Raw genomic sequence first — 22,583 nt, forward strand, 5'->3', positions numbered from 1 at the left:
TTCTGGGTTTGTTTTCATTTTAGGGAGGGTGTCATTTTATTCTGGGCACAAAGTATTTACACTGATGAATTATGCAGGATTTGTAACACTAGACATCATTATCCTCATGCAAGAACAAGGGACAGCTCTCATTCTTGATGTTTTCCCCCAGACCAAAAAATTGTAACATTTTTTCTTAAAGAAATAAGACTAATGCCCATGATCCACAAATAAGTTCACAGCCAAAGATATTGGGCCCACTGTAGCAACCCTTCCAAAACAAAACAGTATGTCCAATTGCAACACTCATGAGCAACCCTGAATATCAAGCCATTGTACATAGCTGCAATGCCACCAAGCAACTCTACAACAACGGCAAGGGGGAAAAAGGGAAAACCTAGACATTCCAACCACAATTCAGCTGCCTTTCCTCCGTTTCCACTTTGCACCAATGCAGTGCCCTGAGCAACCCTACAATAAAGCATCTGCATGCACAGCTGCTGCAGTGTTCATAAGCACCGTTACAATAAACCCACATTCCCACCCAAACACTCCTGAGACACCTGACTCAAAACCAGCTGGTTTGATAGAGGAATAAACTTCATGTTAAAGAAACAAATTTCAGTTTCCAACTTCCTAGAGGTTTAAGTTAAAAGAGAGTGTAAAGGAAGATTCCTATTTAAAAAAAACACCAAGAACAAACAAACACTTTGCTGATGTCCTTTTTACCCTCTCCTTAAAGGTGATGGAGGGGAAGCCTGCACTTGTATTGATCTAACCTGTAACACTGCTAGCACAGCTTGTAAAAAGGAGAAAAAACAAGATTTAACAAACCAACATCTTGTTAACTTTGTAAGTCAGGGGTAGCCTTCCTGCTTCCCAGCAATCATTTGGGCATTGCCTGTTTAAATAGAGCTGAATGGCATTGCTCTTAATAGGGTTATTAATACCTGTCACGTTCCAAGATGGTGAAAAAATGTGCTTTACTTCTCCTCCATAGATTAAAATAAACCAATAAGGAATTTTCTGAGTCTTCTCTCCCTCCCTATTTATATCTTTAAGCCAGGGCGGAAAAACAGTAATGTGATTGTACCAGCCAATTTCTTCATCAACTTGATAGCTATACAATGAAAACGTTACTCAAAAGACCAGCTCATCTAAGTAGCATTCATGTCCTCACCGACCTCCCCAGTCCTGCTACCCACCCTCCCATTGCTCGCCCCACAAGCCAAGGGGTTCACTTTTTGAGGCCTCTGCCAAAGGAATTCGTTTGCATTGGAGCCAAGCTAAAGCATATAAAGAACCAGCCCTCTAGGCAAATCTGTATTCAGGCAGGATTCTTCTCAAACACAAGGTATTAGCTCTTGTAATGATCAAACATAGATATTAACATTCATTGCAGGGTTGGGTAGGAGTCAAAAGAAACCTCCCCACAAGTCAGATCCCAAGTTCAGGGCTCCAACTCCAGTTTGCACCACTTGGACTCACCCTACCCACAGTGTCAACCACAGCACTGGCCAGATTCTCCATTGTCCTGTATCTTGTGCAGCGATTCACATTAGAGCAAAGTGGGCGTAAACCTTTACCAGTCGGATTTAGTAGCATGTCACTCCCGCTTTGCCCTAGTGTAAATGGTGGCACAAGGTGCCAAAGCGATGGAGAATCTAGTTGCATCTTCCCATTTTTAGGTTCAAGAACAGACATTGTGGAAATGCCAAACCTATCCCCTGACAGAGAAGCAGTGAGGACAGAAAGGGCATGGGGACTGTGTGTTCGTTCTAGGGCATGTGGACTACGGTTGGGCTGTGCCACTTCTTTTGAACACCAGGATTCTTGACAATGTCAGTCCCTTGCCTAGCTTCTGGGTTTGTCATTAGCAGGTCACCTGACAGAGAAGTTGAAATTTAAGCAATATCCAGAGATCCTTAGTTTAGGCTTACCGCAATGCTAAGGGGTATTGGCTTAGAGTACAGCGCCATCAGGAGGAAATTACAAGCATCTAGTGATTTTGAGTGCATAACTTGAGACACCTTAAAAGGATGTGATTTTGTGGACAACATTAAGCATCCACCCTATGAAAATCAAGTTCTTATGCTCTTACAAACCTGGGTTCTCAAAAACGTAGTCAACCAAAATCCCTCATCGCCTTTTAAAATTTTAGATCTACATATAAATAAAAGTGAAGAAGCCAGAGAGCGGGGTGTATGTCAAAGAGCATGTTCAGTAACTGAGCAAAACAACCAGACTCCCAACATGTTAATTTTAAAGTTTAAGATTTTGATATGGATGCTGTTGAGACAGACATAACTATGAGTAAATATGTCAAAATAATCTATCAAGAAGAAACCTGGTCCCAAAGCTATTCACTGAGAGAGGTAAATTACATAAAGATTATCACTGAACTTCCAAAATGGGAAGAAAGGAGGAAAGGGCATTTGGCATCTTGATAGCTACCTAGACAGGGCTTTTTCCTTTCCTGCTTTCAAAAATGGTTTGGAAACGCAGTCATGATTCACTGAGATTCTCATATCCTTTGGACATAGTCCCGTTTAGGGTGATTTAGCTTGAAATTATAAAAAAAAAATTCTGACTTTGTTCCATTTCAGTGTCGCCATCACTTGTACTATTATTGTGAGTCTTGCACTATTTGGTGTCTTTTTTCAAGCCCCCAGTTCCCAGAGGCAAGTGATTACAAGAGAATCTTAGCTTTCATATTTTTTTTTTTAAAAAAGTACATTTTTAGCCCTTATGGTTGTGAAGAAAAGCCTGAAGAGACAAACCGAGTGTACTCTAAAGGCTGAGAAACGAGAAGGCAAAGAAAAAAAACAACAACTCTACAGCGGGTAATTTTTTAAAAAAAATTACATGATTTTTAAGCCAATCTCAAAATTCTTGGGGCCCAACTCGTGATTTTTAATACTTTGGGTTGGCAATGCTTCAATTTCAAACTCAAATCTCAAAGAAAAAAATGGAAGCTTATGAGTCCCATACAGATTGGAGCCCAACACCAAGTTCCCATAAACCCAGGCAAAACAAACTGACATATTATGCTCAATTCTAACTAACTTCCCAGTAAGGTACAATAATTCACACTCAGTGGGGTAAATGGATGCAACCCCACTGAATTCAATGCAGCTATCCCTGCTTAATCTGGGTCCATTGTTACTCAAGTTGCTCTTGGAAAGAACTTTCTGTATCTTTTGTTAAAGGAGAAGAGACATCAATGTCCTAATTCAGGAAAGCACGTTATCCTATACTTCACATATAAGTAGACATCCTTATTGACTGCAAAGAGAGTTAAGCACATGCTTAAAGTTAAGCATGCCCTCAAATGCTTTCCTGACTCAGGGACTTGGTTTGAAATCTGAAAGAGTTTATTCATGGCACATGCTACAGATTTGGGGCTAATGTTACAGACTGGCAAAGTCAATGTAGTAAAGAGCATTTCCTCACTGCCTCCAAACACCTTATTGTTCATTTGCTTTAGAAGAAGGGGGGCAAAGGGAGAAAATGTCGGGAATACACATTCATTGTAGTTCATGTTCTCTGCATGCTAATGCTTGCTACAGTCCACAATGCATAATTTCCCTGCAAGAGAGAGAAAGGGAAATAAAACCAGCAGGTGACATTGTTATTAATCCCAGGGCTATAGGAAGCAGAGTAATTTAAAGAACCTGGTAGGGGAGAATGTCAGAAGTGTCATTTCCAAGAGGCAGACAGGAGACTCGGTAGTGTCAAGACGACTGGGGACCTGTCATTTTTGCAGCCCACCTCTCCCCCACCTCTGCTGTTTACAGTAAAACTTCATCACAGGAAGTTATTAAGGTTGGCAGTTACTGTAAATGGTGAATTCCATAGTCTCGGAGAATCTTAGCCAAGGCAGTTTAGCATCAGCAGAAAGGGACGCTCCCAATTATTTCTCTTCGACCAGCAGAAAGAAGCCCCGGGGAGAGATTTATTAGCATACTCAGGTGCCTAAGAGTAAAGGCAGGCACCCTTTCCTAAATGCAGAGAATTTTAATATAGTGGGGTGACCCCATTTGCTCTGCCTTGCTGCTCCAAGCAGGCTGTGGGTTACACTAATGGAGTAGTACAAATCAGGTAGCTCTAAGGAGTTACCCTATAGCAATTCCAGACACAAAGGCTAGATCAGGCAAAAGGCACATTCCAGGGGGCCGAGGAGGCTCCTTCCCGGCTCCCTAAGTGGTTTGCCACAAATCAGGAGCAAGGTCCAAGGCAGAGTCTCAGAAGAACTGACACTTTGCAAAGAATGCCTCGGTTCCATTTTTACCATGGGGCCCAGCTCTGGGGCACCAGTGAAGAGGTGAGGGATTTGTCACAATGGAAAGCGATTTTCGCTGATCACGGCAAATGCAAACTTTCAAGAGGGATGTCGCACACCAGGGATGCTCCCGCTAAAAGGAAAACCAATGAAGTGGAAGAGGATTTTTTGCTGGCTTTAGCAGGCACAAGAGGATCCACTTCACGCGCCTATCTGGGTCCCATCAAGAAATATTGTGTTCTGTGACACGTTGAGTCCGCCTGAAAAGCAGAAATTGGGAGCTAGTGGGTTATTAGGGTAAATGCACGACTCTCTCTGGAGTTCTGGGTTCAAAGCCCACTCTGGAACCCAAGTGAGGAGGAGTTTGGACAGCGTGTTAATGATTCCATGCGTTGCAGGTAACAATCCATTACAGGATAAGAGGGCCTTTTCCTGATCCTATCGAAGTCAACAACCAAACTCCTATTGGTGGTGCAGGAGGAAAGCCTAAAATCACATATGCCATACTGAGGAACTGACAGTAGGTCCCTGGTCTTTCCACTTCCATAAACACAGGCTCAACATTTGAGCCAAAGGAGATTCTTCCTGAAGCAGGTAGCAGTCCTACTACTTCACTGGAACATGGAAGTTTTAGTGCACTGTAGCAGGGTTCACAAAGTTTTTGGTTTACTCTAAAACCCAGTTTGTGCAATTCATAACTAGGGGGTGGCAAAAAGCTGTGCATATCTTCCTCCACATTGAGGGAGGGGGTGAATTTCATGAGCTTATGCTGCATAGATCTCTATACAGCACAAGACAATATAATCTTCGGTTTACACTCCAGAGGGTGTGTGCACAGGAGTGATGGGCAATTCCCTGAGCTAAGTCCTCCCACACAGAGCTGATTGCAGACTCGGATTCTACTGCATGTGTCCCTGCCTCTCTGTGTGTGCGCGCTCGAAGGGGGCTTGAGAGTCTGTCACAGCAGCACAGAGTAAGGGGAACCCAGGCTGGTGGGACAGGTGGGCTGAGTGGGACCCCAGCACATCAGGTGGCACCCTGGAAGGGGGGGTCCAACCTGTCACACTCGCCACAATACATCTGCCCACATTACAAAACCAGCACAGAGTTAGTCATGACCTGAAGTGGCTCAGGACTGGAATATCCGGAGTCTTAATCCAGGAACAAGGTGCTTTGGAGAGGACGGCGGGGAGGCTTGCTAAAAGCTGCCCACTCTACTACGAAGCTGTTAGTCACTTGCTGGTACCAGTGCTAAATTCATCCATTTAATGAGAAAAAAGTGTTTAAAAAAAGTCTATCTGAATAGTATTCCCTTTGGGGCTTATCAGTGCTTCATTTTCCATCACAAAAATAACGTACTGTAAAAGACTGATTAGTCAACTGATAATTGAGTTCTTAAATGTCAAAAACAATATAGTATGAATATTCAACAGATCATGCAACTGAAACTTACCTGTTCAATCAACAATGACTAACATTTTTCTCCCCATTGTTCTTTCCTAGAAATTATGTTAATTTGACTTTTCTGAGGTGATGAACAAGGTTCTCTTTAAAACATATTGTCGTACAGGTTAATGTATAATGGGCTGCTTAAAAGTAAGCTCTTGGGAAGTCGTGCCTGACTTACATCCCTGTGCATTAGCTTCATCTCACAGAGGGGGCAATTGAATCAAAATTGTGCTGAAAGATAGTTAGTGTTTCGGCTTCTCAGGGAAAAAATATTTCACTGTCGAGATTGGAAAATGTGATATTTTCATGCTGCTTGAGCTTAAATCCAGCCCAAGGTTCAAGCTCATAACAGACTCCAGACTTCATTTAATTTAACAGGGGAAAACAGCCTAAATGTTATTAAAGAATATATCAGTGGCTTTTAAATGGGGACAGACAGTTGCCAGAGCTGTTCAAACAACTGCCTACTCTTCCATGGTTGGGAGAGCCTACGAGAGAGGATGGGAAATAGAAAGCATTCCTCATCCCATGCCTCCTTGAAAACATCTGTTTGCTGCCTGCCGCAAGTAGCACTTCAGCCATCCGTGTTCCGGAGCATCACAGCAGAATGCACTTTGCTACTGTAGATCTCACCACATGCCATGGGAGTGAGCTGCAGCAGAGAGCCAGAATCTTAGCCGGTGTAAATCAGCGTAGCTTATTTGGCTCAGCAAAGTTCTGTGGAAGTCAATGGAGCTACACCAACTGAGGATCCAACTCAGAAAATCCACACCACAGACTTAAGTGTCTTTTCCTGCTTCCGCATGTGTGTCCTCCTCTGGATTCCAGAGAAGAGTTGGGTTATTCTCTCCTTCATGTTCTGAATACCTATGCAATGACATTTGATGCAATCCCCGCAGAGATTTTTTTGGGAAACAGGCCTGAATGCCTGGTACCGTCTACTTATCCTGGGTATTAATGGGAAGCGTTACCCAGGATACTGCATATAAAACCCATAGGTGTTAAAAGCAAGGGGAGTAATTTATTTTCATTCCACCAGTTGAAATCCTGACCTTACTGAAGACAATAAGTTCAGACGTGAACTTCAGATGGGTCAGGATTTAACCAACCCTGTTTTGACATAACTGCATGTGTAGCTGGTAGACATTTGTTTTTCCACTTCCTGGTGCAGCTCCCGAGAGTAATTAATAGAGCTGGTCAGGAATTTTTCTTCATCTAAATTGGAAAATGTTGATTCGTCAAAACTGAAACTTCCCAGGAAAGGGTTGGTTTTGATGAAGTTCCCATTGCAAAAAAAAGTTATGGGGGGAAAAAGTTTCAAAATGAGAAATCTCAACATTTAAATGAAAATGTTATTTTGGGGGTATCAAAACAACTATTCATTAAATTTAATTTTAGTAAAAAAAAGTTTAAGGGTCAATATCAAAACTAAACTTGGTTCATGAAATTTTTTTTTATTTTGACTTTTTGTGCCAATTTAAAATAGGAAAAAATGTTCCCCTGTCCTGTGAGAGTTTGAGATTTCAGTTTCCTGCCCAGCTGTAGTAACCAGTGGGTATTTTAAACCCTGCAATAAAACATGGCTATTTTAAAACATCTGACTGTATCTAGGTATGGAACACTGACCTTTAGAAAGCTCTGGTCAGTTCACAACATAGCAGCCCATCACCTTGTCTGTGTTCTGCTCTCTGCCCTGGTTCCTCATGGACGGTGTTGGACTTCATCTTCAAATGCCTCTATAGGATTAGCTCAAGTTACCCCAGGGAACTGCTTCACCCTGCATGAGCATGACCTTGCACAACAGCTAAGTTCTTGTGGAATAATGGAACAGCTGTCCTCAGGTGTGAGGCATACAGGAGACAGAAGATCTTCAGCAATCAACTCATGACTCTGGAACGCACTCCCAAAGGTCACAAAGAAAAGTAGTCTTGGATGACTGCAAAGAAAAACAAGAAAGAGAGAAACGTCTTTATAGCCATACTTTATAATTTTGAGAGACGCTCAGATACTGTGGTGATGGGCATCATGCAAGACAGATAATCAGAGCTTAAGGCCACCAGATTATCTCATCCAACTTCCTATGTATCACAGACCACCAATGCCACCCAGCTCCCACACACTAAACCCAACAATTGAAATTAGAACCAAGTATTACAACCCTCAGGAGATTAAACGGTTACATTTTACAAGGAGAGAACAGGAGGGACTGAGATGCACCAATGCCTGAGGCCCCTACACTGGAAATGATTAAGTGAAATGTACCCAGACAATCCTGGCAAGTGACCTGGAGAAAGATCACAATGCTGTACTGCAGAATGTCACTGGGGGACAGCCTTTATGGAGAGGAATGGGAGTTGGGCAAATGAGGTTGGATGTTTAGGTGTTTGTTCTACCTCTGCACACGGCTCTGATTAAACCTAAGAGCGGCCATACTGGGTCAGAGCAGTGGTTCATCTAGCCCAGTATCCTGTCTGACAGTGGACGGGGCCAAATGATTCTGAATAGAACAGTTATCAAGTGATCCATCCCGCCATCCAATCCCTGCTTCTGGCAGCCAGAGGTTTAGGGATACTAGGAGCATGGGGTTGCGTCTCTGATCAACCTATCCTCAATGAATTTATCCGATTCTTTTTTTAACCCAGTTCTACGTTTATACTTCCAGGACTATTCATCAGTCCAACCTCACCCCAATTTTCCCTCTATTAAAACTATCCGTAAGTCTGAGCCAGTTTGGCCCTGCTAGGTTTTCTTAGTCATCCTAGGAAAGCTATTGTTGCTTCCAGTGAACAGTGCATATTCTTTCTGGAACAAGATTTTGTATATCAACTTTCGGCAGCATTCACAAAGACAGAGAAACATTTGAAAGCCTGGGAAAAAGAATAGACTATACAGGTTACCAAGGCTCCTCTCAAAAACTCTCCCAACATCTATGGCCTCTAATTGTTTTCTGAATAGCCCAGTGTATTTACCTCAACGACCTAACCCTCTTAACTCTCTCAAGCACCCACTGTGGCAAGGCCATTTTCCAGTCCAACAATCTAAGCAATAAATATGTTCTTCCCTTAGATTCTCTGTTGTGGAGCTGAAAAGCTGGAGATTGGCACTCAGAGCTGGCTTCCACTTTGACTATGTTTTTCCATCCCTCTCTTTGCGGGGAACACTCTGTCTCTCTCATTTCCTCACCTTTCAGGCTGCCGAAGCCAGCTGGGATCCACCGCCTCAGTGCAGGTGTCCTTACAATACAGCTCGTTTCTGTAACATTGCAGGACTGCAGCCTACAGCTCTCCATGCACCTCTCCCAGTTGCCATTGTCACCAGCTTCCCATTTTACACCAGCCAGGCAATCACTTGGGAGAAGCGTCTGCTCAGCCAGCTGGCTAGCAAGGGGATGTGTGTGGCTCTTCTTCCCGAGCAAGTGCATGACAAACAATATGCCTGATCTTTATCCCATGTCCATCTCATGGGCCAGTGGCCCGACTATTTCCCAACTCCTGCTGCAGCGATAAGAATGCCAGAAATATGTTGACAAGTTGGAAGGGATTCAGACAACGGCAGCAAAAGTGATTCAGAGGCCAGAAGGGTTGACTGATGGGAGGAGTCAATCTATATAGCTTGGCTAAGGATTGGCAAGGTGGAAGGGACAGGATAATGATGTACAATGTTTCAGGGGGTGTAAACATTAAGAAGAGAGGCATTATTCAAAGAGATACAAGAGAAACCACCAAGATCGATGGTCAGAAATTAAGCGAAGGAGGAGCATTTAACTGACTATCCAGAAACATTTCCTGATGTGGAGATCTAGGAAGTTGTAGATTAAATCTCCCAAGAGAAGCGTTAGAAGCAGGGCTTGGTTGAAAATTTTTCTATCAAAACTATGTTTCAGTGGAAATTTTTCACAAAGCATGTGTTATTACACAGAAAATTTCAACTTTGCCACCAGAAAACAGAATGCTAAAAACCAAATTATTTCAGCTGATAACCAAAATATTTTTATTCTGAAATACCACCATGGTGCCTCATGCTCCCTGGTCAGATTACATCTCTCACAGCCATGATACACCTCCTCCCCTCACCACAAAGGGAGACCATGGTGCATCCTGGGAAATGGACTCCAACCATGCAGCCTGACCTATAGAGGAGAAGGAAAGCTTGGGGCTCCAAACTACAGTTCCCATGAGGCACCTCAGCAGAATTTCAGAGTCAAAACACTTCATATTTTGGGTTTTCACCATAAACTTGGCAATTGCCATAGAAAACGCTCTCATTTTTTCCCCAGCTTCAGTTAGAAGCGACGGTCATTTGAGTCACAAAGCTAGTCTGGACAAAGTCTTCAAGAGCAGACTTCATGGAAATAATCTTGTAGTGTCAAGGGGAAATGGGCTACATCTTTAGTTCATCCCCATCTTTAACATCGGTGTTCATTCTGTTTTACATAACTCAATTAGAGCTGATTAAAATCTGATTTAATTCCCCTAGTCTCTTTTTCTTATTCTCTTCAAAGTTCCAAGGCAGCGTAGCTTTACTGGGGCTGCCTCCTAGGAAAGAAGAGACATTTCTGAAAATAATGTCAGCGTTTGAGAGCCTCTGCAACCCATGGGGGGGGGGCACCATTAAATGAAGTAACCTTCTCTGTCATCATCATAAAGGAATGACCTAGAAGGACAACAAATTGCAATGGTGCATACAGTGGCTGGAAGTGCTTAATCCCAAAAGACTGCTTCAAAATAAAGAGTAGATACATTAGAGTAAGAAACAAATTTATTGACATTTGTTTGGGACCGTTCCCCTTGTTAGGAGCCCATGATAATCTGCATTGCCAGTCCCTCCTGCTGCTGCAGCTAGAAAGCCAGCTTTCGGACCCTTCTCCGGCACAGCAAACAGTCTCATGTTAAAGACTGAAAGATTGCATCTTCCTAAGCGTGGTTTTAATTAACGTACAAATGTGTCATCATAAAAAGGAGCTCAGAAGTGTGGCTCTCAGTTACCCGAAAATAGATTTATGGGCTCTATGTGAAGTGGTTAGCAAAGACATTTAAAAACAATTAGGCTCTCAGAGAGGCAGATTCAAGCAGCCCAGACTGTTCTCATTATGCCAGAGAATGGAAAAATAAGGCCATTAAGGCTCACCAGATAACTAGGTTATTTGTACTTATTTATTTTTTAAAATGATTAGTTTCTTTAATAATGCCTTCTGCCTGCAGTGGGGGAAACTTGCACGCACTCACTCACACACCGAGTCACCGATGAGTGATGCTCCCATATGACCAACCAAATCAGATTTTAATGTTTCACGATGCTATCAAAATGAATAAAAAGGCAATTATCACTTTCCCTCAGCAAAGCGTCAGCCACCACTGCACATTAAGGAGTCGATGGGAGAGGAGGATGGAGGGAGAGGGGGGCAACAGCTGGCTGGGGAGGGTGGGGGGGGGCAGTTGCATGTGTTGGCTGGTTTCCCAATCCCGGCCTGTCTCCGACTCATATGGGTGCCCACTGGAGTCCTGTTGGAATGACTAAATAGTTCACTTTCAGGGACATTTATACCATCTAGTCTCATTCCTGCTACACTCTTTATACTTTTATTTGCTCCATGTTTCTCTTTCAAACATCCCCTGCAAGTCACCCACTTGGATTTGCTTACCTCAAGAGCTTCATTTACATCTGTTGCATTTAATATAAGCTACCCAACTCTCTGCACTGAAGGCCAGAGGTGAAATTCTAGCTCCGCTGAAGTCAATGGGAGTTTCAGTGGGGCCAGGATTTCCAACCCAGATTTTCAAGAGAGCCCGACTCCCACTTAGGCATTGAAATAAGTGGCCAGAGCTTCATAAGAGCAGAGGATGTGGGTACATGTTGGGTACTGAGCACTTCTGAATATCTGGCTTGGATTGTGGATGCCTTGCACTTAAGAATCTGGCCCCACCTAGATTTTTTTCCAGGATCTTTTGACATAATTATTATAATTTATTATGATAGTCCAGTAGCATGTGCAGTTCCCAGCCCAGATCAGGCCCTTTTGTACTGGATACTACACAGCCAGAGAGATAAACTGTCCCTGCTCTGCATTGATCATGATTAAAGCTGGTTAAAAGTTGTCAATTAAAATGTTTTTCAATGGAAACTGTTTTTCCCTGACAAACCGGATTTTTAAAAATGTCTGTCAAAAAAAAATGGGGAGTGGGGGGTGTCAGTGAAAAATGGCCTCTTATTCAAAATTGAACATGGTCATGAATTCTCTTTTCAAAATCTTCTCTTTTTTGGCTAAAACTTAAACTAAAAATTGGTTTTTATTTCCTCCTTTCCTTCATTTTTCTTTTCCTCCTCTCTCCCGTACCTGCCCCCCCACCCCATTTTGCCCCTGAGAAAGGAGAAAACTGTTTTTTTTGTTTTTTAAAAGGGAAAAACTGACAAATGAAAAAAAAAATCAATACTTGAAAAATTCTGGTTCTTTTATACGAAAAAAACCAAATTTAAAAACAAATGAATTATTTTCCAAAATATTTAGTACTTGCCATTTATCAAACAGTTCTTTAAAATAAAACACACAAGATTAGTTTCCTGGTTTGACAATTTTTCAGACCAAAACAAAACAATTTTGTCTCTGTTTTGAGAAGGTCCCCTCTTTTTCTAGTCACACTCCAGCCAAAAACTGGAGACTAATAATTTACACATCAGAATATTTTCAAATCATTGTATGCAGGAGATTTCAGCCATGTCCTTGGGAGATGGCAGGAGTGACTTAGCTAAACAGCTCCTTGGGTAACTAAGCCAATGGGTCTCATAAGACCTCCCTAGGGATTGCTATCTTCTCTCTCTCTCTCTCCCTTGCTCTCCTTTTTGTAATTTTTAAAATAGAAGCAAAGAGATGGGTGGCCCTGCTGAAGTATTCGGTGGCTCTCATTGAAGTACCCGACAGGCAAGTGATACCAACTCACACACACACACACCCCGCCTGCAGGCTGTCTAACCTCTGTGGTCAGAGACTGAATAGCCCAGGGACACACAGCTCACCATGATGTAAGCCCTTTCTCATCAAGGTTGAGATGCATTGTTGGGACATGGGAATCAGAACAGGGAAATAATTTGATTATCTTTAGCTTAAACACTTTCACAATAAAACTTGAAACCCAAGGCATTATCCTGGGACTCAGGATTCCTGGGTTCAATTCTCTGCCCTGCCACAGACTTCTTGTGTGACCTCGGGCAAGTCACTTAGCCTCTCTGTGCCCTGGTTCCCCATCTGTAAAATTGAGATAATAGCACTTCCCTACCTCCCAGAGGTGTTGTGAGGATAAAAACATGGAAGATTATCAGTTACTCAGATACTGCAGTAGTGGGGACAAGATAAGCACTTCACATAGACCTGAACACACTGCCCTTTTCAAGTGAAAGATGTCTTTGTGTAGCTAATATAACCTCACTGCAACCAGGACACCAACAGAAGGAAGTAGGTGAGCGAATTCACCCCCAACTCTATCAGCTTCAGGATGGGGCCTAGATACCTACTGAGATGGAGGAAGCCTGCACACCTTCTGCCTCAAACTGTGGATGGAGAGAGAGGACACCCAGGGCCTGATTCTCAGTTGCACAATGGCTCCCTTACACCATTTTTAGCAAAGCAAAGAGGCACTATCCTCTGAGGCCACACGCCAGAGCACTGCAAAGGTTTCTTAGTGCAAATGCAAATCAGTTCCCAATGCCCATGACCATCTCCCACCATCCACAAACACCAAATTCACACATTGTCCCCTCTTTCAATAAGTTGAAACTCCCAAGTAAATGGCATATAAATCAGCCCCCTAAAGAGGAGCTGTAACTTCCCCCCCCCCCACTTATTTTATTTCTTCCTATGGATTCCATTCCCTGGATTGCATCTTTATTGTCCTTGTCAGAGCTCCACACCACAGCCGAATATGATGTATTGTGTCAGATCTGCTTATTGACTTTGTGGTATGGATTGATTCAGGAGCCATTACTGTATATTATATCAACGAACCCCTTAGCAGCTCTCTGATGAGAGGCAAGGTTTGAGGGGTGGGGGTGGGGTAGCTGGGACATTATTTCCCTTTTAATGTCATCATTTAAAAAAAATCTCTGTAGAAATGGAATATAAAAGACACTGTTAAAGCAACATTAATATGCTGACAAACTGAAAGAAGCCGGGAAATTCAGAGGAATAGCTTTCACTCCCTCTCTGCTTTGCCATCTCTTAAATATAATGTATATTGTCACGTATAGTCCACTGGAACACAATTATTTCCATCATAGCTTTATAAAAAAAAAATCAGTGGGAAATATTTTTCCCAGGGGAAGGTATGAAGAGAGGAGATCCTGTACACCCACACATACAATTAATCACCCTCTTGCCTTTGTATTTGCTACCCTAGGATCCAGAGAATTTTAATGATGCCAACGCGTTTTACATTAGCACCATGGATGAGTGTTTCAGTGCAGGAAGTGGGAATTTAGCCAGAGAACTCATGGGCCAGACCAGGCATCCTTACTCATACTAAGTAGTACCTTATTCCCTCCTGGATTTCAGTGGGAGTGCTCAAGGAGTAAAGTACTATTCAACGTGACCTAAAGTGGCGGAATATGGTCCACAGATAGGAGCCATGCCGTTAAATTCCTTATTCCATCTTCTCATTGGCTCTGACAATGGACTTCCAGGCAGTGGGAAGCCACACATCTATAACAGGCTGCAGTAGCCTCAGAAGAAACATGTCCACAGCTTGGTTGTGCTCAAAAGATCCTGTTCTCAGCTGTTTCAGGGTACAAGCATAAATCCACCCATCCTCTTGGGACTGCTGATGCTTTCCTTCCATGCCTCTTATTAGCTATCTGCCCCAGGGAGGGAAGGGGGTGTGTCTCTGTGTGTGGGGGGGGGGGGGGAGGGGACAGAGAGGGCCAGGAAATGTGTTTTGTTCTTATTAAAAAAAGAGGTAGATAAAGAAAATTCTTTAATTTTTTTTTCTTCAAATGTTCTTCCCCCCCCCCCCAATCAAAAAAACAAATGAATGAACCCCCAAATCAAACATTACAGTTTTCAGCAACCAAAAACTGAAAAATATCTGCCCCCAAATAAATTTTCAGTTTCTGGTTGAAATTTTTGCGTATTTAATTGTCAAAAGCTGGAAAAAATATGGGGTTTCAGTCACCAAAAACCATGGGAAAAATTGGGTTTTCAGTTTCAGTGAACCGCTTTCCATCCCTCCCTCCATCTGTTTTGATGAAAAGCCAGGTTGGTTGGCTGGTTGGGAGAAATCATTTCAATAAAAAATTAGTCAGGAGCCAGGTTGGGTCACCTACCAGGAGATCAGAGTCCAAGACAGGCCAGAAGGCAAACAGAGTCAGGCAGGGTCAGGAAACCAGGAAATCAGAAGCAGGCCGTAGGAGCAGGTAGCACAAGGGAAGCAGTCCTAAGTAAGGGAAACTCTGTTGCATGGACAACTTCCTCTTCTTGTGCTTGGTTTAACTAGAAGCAGGGAACCAATCAGGACCGCCAGAGTTCCAACAATCAGATCCCAGGACTGTTGTCCTCTGTCGGAGTTGAGCTTCTAGTTCTGGTGACTGTTAGCAAGTTGCTGGGTGGCAAGTCAAAACTTACTAACTCCTAAGAGCCCCGTGGACTAGGATTCGAGACCCATGGTCGCTGACACATACCGCAAGTGGCCTTTGTGCAAGCATGCCTCTTGAGATTTTGCCAGTGCATCTCAAACCTGACCCCACCATCCTCTGTTCTCCCCAACACTGTCTCCTTAGTGTTGATCTGCAGCATCACTCCACCCTTATCAATAGTCCACATTCCAAGGAGGGATGGCTAACAGTGCACCGGCTGGCTAAATTGAGTGGCAGTCAGAAATTCATGAGACAACATGTGAGACCAACAACCTCCTGTGATTTTTATGCTGAATCAGTTTGAATCCACCTCTCCTAGGTGGAGTGCAGTGGTCCACTTGGATCCAGCATCGAACGTCTCATTCAAAAATCCATTCTCTACTCTCCACAGCCATGCACAACTTACACAGATATAAAACTCACGCTATTTATAGCCACCTGGCCAATTCCACAAATCACTGTTGCCCATGGGAGCCAGTTATTTTCAAACACTTGTGATTTCATAATTTGCAGACACGCTGGCTGCTCCATATGCCATCTTGGGATGGAACGGTCTCACAACAACTGGGCAATAATCACACCTCGGTAAGAAGTTCTGTAAATTCATCCATGAAACACATTTCAATTCCAAAGGCAATTGTAATCCTAATTAGTAACGATGCAGAAATGCTTCAAACTCTGCCAGCTATCTGGAAACCAGGCAACCAAACAAAAATTTCCCTCCATCAACCCAATATGATATATCACCACTAAAACACAGAGGAGAGAGGCAATCTCAGAAAAACAGCTCAAGCACCTACATCTCCAAGATATGCGGAACCCACTATATAGAGATCTGTCTGATACATCCGCCCAGACCCAAACCCAGCCATGCTGGGAAAGTTTGGATTCCACTTTGGCACTCAACTTCACACTTCAAACCTGTTTCACTTTTTCTTTGCCTGGCAGCTCCATCTTTCAGGAAAAGATTTGAGCGCGTGCTTAATGTTAGACAAGTATTTAAGTCCCATTGACTTAGCGTTAAGCTTGTGTTTAAGCACTTCTTGAACAGAGAGGCTTTCCTGAATCAGAGCCTTAGGCAATATCTGCACTGCCAGTATAGCCTCCAGTGTAGAGACAGCCTATATCGACAGAAGGAGCTTTTCTTTTGGTGTAGGAACGACTCCTCCCTGAACAACATTGGCTACATCAACAGAAGCCCCTGTTTGTGGCTGTGTCAACAATGGGTCTTTTGTTGCAACCGCTGTCTGTCAGGGGTGTGGGTTTTTCCGTATCCTTGACGGATGGAGCTATGCCTGCATAATGCGTGTGTGTAGACCAAGCCTTAGCCTTCAGTGTCTTGCTTCCAAAGCTCAAAACACCAGCTTCAAATTTTAAAATAAAAATAATAAAAAATAAGGCCTAGCATTTAGCTAAAGCAGCATCTAAGAGCTTTACAAACATTTGGGTCTCTGCTCCACTGTATCCACACAGAGCCCCACTGACTTCATTCTGGGCCCAGGCTCTTTAGAAACCCACCCTTCATGAGGTAGGCAAAGTATCATTGTCTCCATCTTACAGCTGAGGAAGAGCAGTTCAGAGATTTACCCAAGACTGCGGAGGGCTGTCTACACTAGGAAAAGGAGAATTCAGCACCAGTACAGCTTCACTGCTGGTAGCAACAGTGTAGTCCCTAGCATGGACACGACCTGGGTGTTTTCACCTTGGGATTATCTAAACGTGCTCAGAGTTTTGGGTTCAAACACATGGACATTAGTAGTTGTAAGATCCCTGTGACAAGGTTGGGACTCACCACTGCAGCACCTCCTGCTGGTCATCTCTGGGAATTAGCTCAGTCCAATGGAGCACCCTCTCCCGGCAGTATCCCGCCCTTGGTTGGCGTCTGAGCCCACATCGCCCTCTTCTAGACCACTGCCCTCCAGCAGTGCCCCTCAGACTATCCACACCCCCTTCCAGGAGGGGGTATCAATCAGCTGTCTCTTTGCACCCCAGCCAATGTGGGCAACTGCACCCCCAAAGTCACACCCATCTTGGCAGGACGGTGGTGCAGCCCAAGACGGCTCCTCCCATCGGCTGGATGTAAGGCAAGGGGAGACCCAGGACCGCCCACTACTCTGGGTCTCAACCCAGGTACCCTCTAGTGGCAGCCATCCTGCCCTTCTTCTCTCCCTCTATCTGCCCACATCCCTGGGCCACTTCCCCTTTGGCCCCTCACACCAGCTAGGCCCTTCCCCTCAGGGCCTGCAGCCTGGCAGACACTGGGTTGGAGTTCCCCTCTACTCTACTCTACTCTACTCTACTCTACTCTACTCTACTCTCCCGCCCCGCCCCGCCCCGCCCCAGGTACTAGTCTCCCACCTCTAGAGATAGACCTTCCCCTCTGAAGGTTTGGGACAGACTGACTGCTCCCTTCCTGGGCAGCCTTTTTATAGGGCTGAGCCTGGCCCTGATTGGCTGCCTCCAATCTGGGCTCTGATTGGCTCCCACTAAGCCCTTCTTTTATTGGCTGCCTGCCTGCCCAGGTGCACTGGCCTGTTGCAGTCTAAATTCTCAGGGAGTGGGGCAGTTGCCCCACTACAACCCCTATGACCAGCGGGGCCAGATGCTCAGCAGGAAATACAGGCCAATCCTGCTGCTGTAGAGACAGAAGCTGATGTCCTGCGTGATTCTGGGGTGCAAGCAGTGAGAAGTCAACTTTGGTGGCTCAATGGCTTTGTGCTTGCTCCTTTTTGTCTGATACCAAAGCACTGGCATTACACTGGGTGCCACCTCCGAGCTCATCCTTGGAAGCACCCCTTTGCAAGCCTGGCTCCTTTTTGTCCCATTTATTTATTTATTTAGCCCTGATATTTTCATTGATCGACTCATGCTGGGTTCCTTTCAACTTTTTCTATTGACATAATGGGAGCTAGGCACTTGTTTTTGCCTTCCATGGGTTTGCACACTGCCACATTTGTACCACAGGAAGCAGAAAACTAGTTTAACATCTCATTTATTTCGTAGATGGGAAAGTAATTCCCTGCTGAATGATTGTCCTGAACCAACAATTCAGAAAGCAGGAATTTACAGTGCCTGCCAGAGACTGGAGTGCATTACTGGAGTGCCGTTATATAATGGATCTGAAATATATTTTTTTTGCTCCTGTTAGCCTGAAGAGAAAAGCCATTAAATATGATTAAGGTTAAGAGATTGCTAAAATTACAAACAGCCGCCATTCAATTATTTTGCTCTATAAAATGCGACACAGATTGGAGTTATTTCTCTGAAATGTGTTTTTAGAAAATAACAACACAACTAATGTGGTTTGATGTAGCAAATCAGGTTTCAGATCCTTCTTCTAATGCAAAGCTAAAAGGTTCATAATTTAACTCAAAGTTCGTAACTTAAAGTCATCAGGTGTCTTCTGTGCAGAAAAGGTGGAAAAAGATCAATACCACCCCACCTAATATTCTGTGAAGTCATCTGAAGCTACAGAGTCAATCAGTTTTATCACCCATTCAAGGAAAAGACAGAAGAATACAACAACTTGGCATAACAGCAGTACAATTTTTATGGAGAGTAAATCTCTTGAATATTTTCTATAATTTTTAATACAACCAAAGCTGGGTGCTCAGGATTTATCTGGGCTCGGAGAATTGTGGTAAAATGCAAGTAGCTAATCAAAACCACTGCCAAGCTTGTATAGTTTCATGGGAGGATATGGCCATTTAGAATAATGCTTGTGTGTTCTTTATTGTGTCTGTACTAGCGTTTGATGCACTGGGAGGCTTGTTCTGTACTGAACAAACTAACTGTGCTAAAATGTAGTTTCTGTCAGGGCTGAACAAGAAGCTAAAATAATTGGAAAGTCAGGGGAAAAAACCCTTGAGGTGGATGTATTAATGGTGAGAGCCTTGTGGTTATTATTGTTAATAAAATATGAGGAATTACATTATTCTACTGAAAACAGCACAAGTCTTTTTTAGTCCTTGGAGATGGGGTTCTTAGCCGTTTCCATGAACAAACTATACAAGAGCTCAGCTAAGAGCCCTTTATTTGCAATGGCTCAATCGATAGAATCCAAGCAAAAACCAGGAAGAAGTACAAGTTGACAGAGCAACTAAAGAGTGTTGCACTAGGTCCACTTTTAGAAATAGCCCTGGGAACTCATGTCATTTCCTGGTGACTTGATGTGCACTATCAAAGGCCTAGGCTGCTGGCATTGTCATCAAATACCTGATCCAAGACCCAGTGAAGCCAATGGGAGACTTGCCATTGTCTCCAAAGGGCTTTTGGCTCAGGCCCCGGCCTCATACACTTTCACCTGCAGCATCACATCCCAGGAGGATTTGGCACTGGATAGGGTTATTGGTGTGTTGGCATGTTAGCTCTCTGTAGAGTTTATAGCCATCCATTATAGTTATCATGGGCTCCAAAGAGTTACCCAGGTACCACTAAAAGTACTTACTTCATCTCATTAGCATAAGACACCAGGGCATGGTTGCATGACAACTCTGCCGCCAATTTGTGTGTCTGCCACAGAGCACAGAGATGCACTCTTATCCTGAGAGCTGCCTTTAGCAGGAATGGTTACTACATAATCAAGGACACTGAATTGGTGTGTCACTCTGGCTCAATTACTTGGTCTTTTAAACTTCCTCTTGCAGGTGGCTCTATTAGCAGCACTATGTGTAATGCCTCTCAGACCTGTAATTATAGCAGGGATTTCCCTACACACACCTCCCACCCCCCCAAATTTCCCCAACACCCCCCGCCCCATTGGTCAACTAGTTAAATCATCGTGAGTTGGCAATTCAGTCATTGGCTGGAAATTTGAATTGAAATTGAAACATGAATGCACACTTTAAAAGCCTATACAGTGTACGATAAAATACTTGTACCTGAAAAAGAATAATAGGTTTGAAAAGTATGAACAAAGAATAGCTTCTTCACACAGCTGTTGTTTTTTCTGAGAATGTTGGCACATTCATTTCGGCAACGTTGGCCAACCTAATAGTTTCAAATTATGATTTGTAAGCAAGGGGAGAATGAGCTCTCCCCTGACAGCTAGTGATGAGCCGGGGGTGGAGGGAAGGCTTCAGGACCAGACTGTATTTACATGAACTCACCTACTCTGCCTAGATATCCAGCAGACAGAACGGTGTTGCCCAAGTGATCATTTTTGGCTGGGGTTGGGTTACAAATCCTTTTGGTATTGAATGTGGGGGGTCATAAAACGTTGTTATCCTTATTGTCTGAGTAAAGGGCAGTAGAACTGTTCTTAGCCTGTGCTGACTGAGGCAGTCGCCCTCAATGCTTAATTTTTGCCAGGGCTGAGCCCCGGCACCTCCAAGCTTGGCCTCCCAGTGCATCAAACGCTAGTACAGACACAATAAAGAACACACAAGCATTATTCTAAATGGTCATATCCTCCCATGAAACTATACAAGCTTGGCAGTGGTTTTGATTAGCTACTTGCATTTTACCACAATTCTCCGAGCCCAGATAAATCCTGCTCGCTGCTCACTCTGCCCGCTGTTGTTTGTTGTGTCGTGCCACCATTCACTCCACCACGCCATTGCTAATGGCCGTGTGCCATCACCTTCTGCTCCCACCTGCTACTGTGACCCCTGCGAGTCAGTCTCTTGAGGTTCCACCCAGCACTCTGTGATTTCATCTCTCAGTGGGGGAACCTCACAGCGAGTGCAGGCTGGGCTGTCTTTTCCACAGAAAAGCTGTCCTGCAGCAGGTCTAAGCACTTAGACCTGATTATTAATTATTTCAGCTCTAGTGACCACTTAACAAAACAAAAAAGACTCTCTTTGGAGCCTAATAAGCTTTATCTTTAAATAGGGGAGAGGGGCAAGTCAAATAGTGCCCGTGACTCTTAGGCACAGCCCACACCACCAAGCAAAACCCCTGTCCGCTTGGATCTGTCATCCAAACCCCTTGCTTAGTGAGTCCACTTCAGTTGAGGGTGACTAGGGCTTAATTTGTAATGAAAGAGGTCCCAGGGCTCAAGTGAGTTTTTTACTTTCATAACTGATGTGGCAAGCTTGCCAGCTGAAAAAGTAAAGTACACGGACTTGATTCTTACATCTCTACAACAGCAACTTTTGGATTCTATCAACCTCTAGGTAGCTTTTATAGATGCCTGTCTTATAAAACACTGACAAATGAGTAGAGTGAGGCACTACCTGCAATGTGGCTGCCATGTGATCAGGACAGAATAGAGAATTTGAACACAGAGTGGAATATCATACGATGAACGAATGAAGATTTGACTTCAACTTCTTCTTCATCATCGCTAGTGGTTTGACCCAATTTTTGTGCTATATTTCCTGGGATGAATTCCTACTTCTTTCATCTTTTTCTAGTCCCAGTCACAACAGCTACAGTTGAGCATTCTTTTCCCTCATTGAATAGAACTTTGTGTTCTGAAAAAAGTCGCCTTCTGCATGATCATGAGCATATCATGAAGGACTGGAAGTACTGGACACAGGAGAAGCCACCAAAAATGAATGCACTGTATTTGAGAAGTTCATTAACATAGTTGTGCAAAACTACAACAAGAAACCAAGAAGGATGTAGATATAGTGCTTCATAGTACGCTCGTGTAGCCAACTTTAATGTATGTGATGATTTAAACACGAGTTAAATCTAATAAAATGGTCGTGAAACATTTTTCAGTTTTTACTATGGTGCCATACTGCCCCCCTTTGCTCTAACGGTCTGACTCCTCAGCGGTCTGACCCCTGTATTAACATCCCCCCCCCCCCAATTTCAATTCCTGGGGAAAACACTGATAGCCTTCCAGGGAAAGAAAGCCTCCTTCTAGGGCTGGAGGATTTCCATGGTTTCTGTTTGGTGCTTTCGCTAAACTTTGTTTTCTAGGGTCACACAGGAAGTTTACTTCTTCGCTTTGCTTTGTAAAGGGAAATCATCCAGTTCCCCTTTTCTCCATGGAGCCCCTCCTAGGACAGAGGAAACATCAGGGATTTTGAGAGAGAAAATTGTCTCAATTTATATTGACTCCCTTTATAAATTAATAAATGACGACTAGACGATTTAATAAATGGTTAACAGGTTATAGTCTAACCGATCAATCAATTGCTTATAATCACCTGTAACTGATATACTTCTAGTCATCTAAGCCCAGATCCTCAAGGCATTTAAGCACCAAACTGCCACTGAAGTCAACGGGAGTTAGGTTTCTAAATCTGTCTGAGGAGCTGGGTCCTATCGCACACCACTCATGTCCGTAACATTCTCATAA

The 22,583-nt window shown here is 43.6% G+C and overlaps 1 long non-coding RNA gene across 1 annotated transcript; it reads right to left on the reverse strand.

The window, feature by feature from the left end:
* Positions 1-6,513: 6,513 nt before the first annotated feature.
* Positions 6,514-17,657, reverse strand: LOC135975891 (uncharacterized). Its single transcript, XR_010592964.1, has 3 exons — positions 17,121-17,657; positions 7,337-7,646; positions 6,514-6,577 (listed from the first exon to the last, which is right to left on the reverse strand). It is a non-coding gene; the product is annotated as an uncharacterized LOC135975891 (long non-coding RNA).
* Between the last annotated feature and the right edge of the window lie 4,926 nt (positions 17,658-22,583).

The sequence above is a fragment of the Chrysemys picta genome, chromosome 16 (genome assembly GCF_011386835.1).
Source record: "Chrysemys picta bellii isolate R12L10 chromosome 16, ASM1138683v2, whole genome shotgun sequence".
Taxonomy (NCBI): Eukaryota; Metazoa; Chordata; order Testudines; family Emydidae; genus Chrysemys; species Chrysemys picta.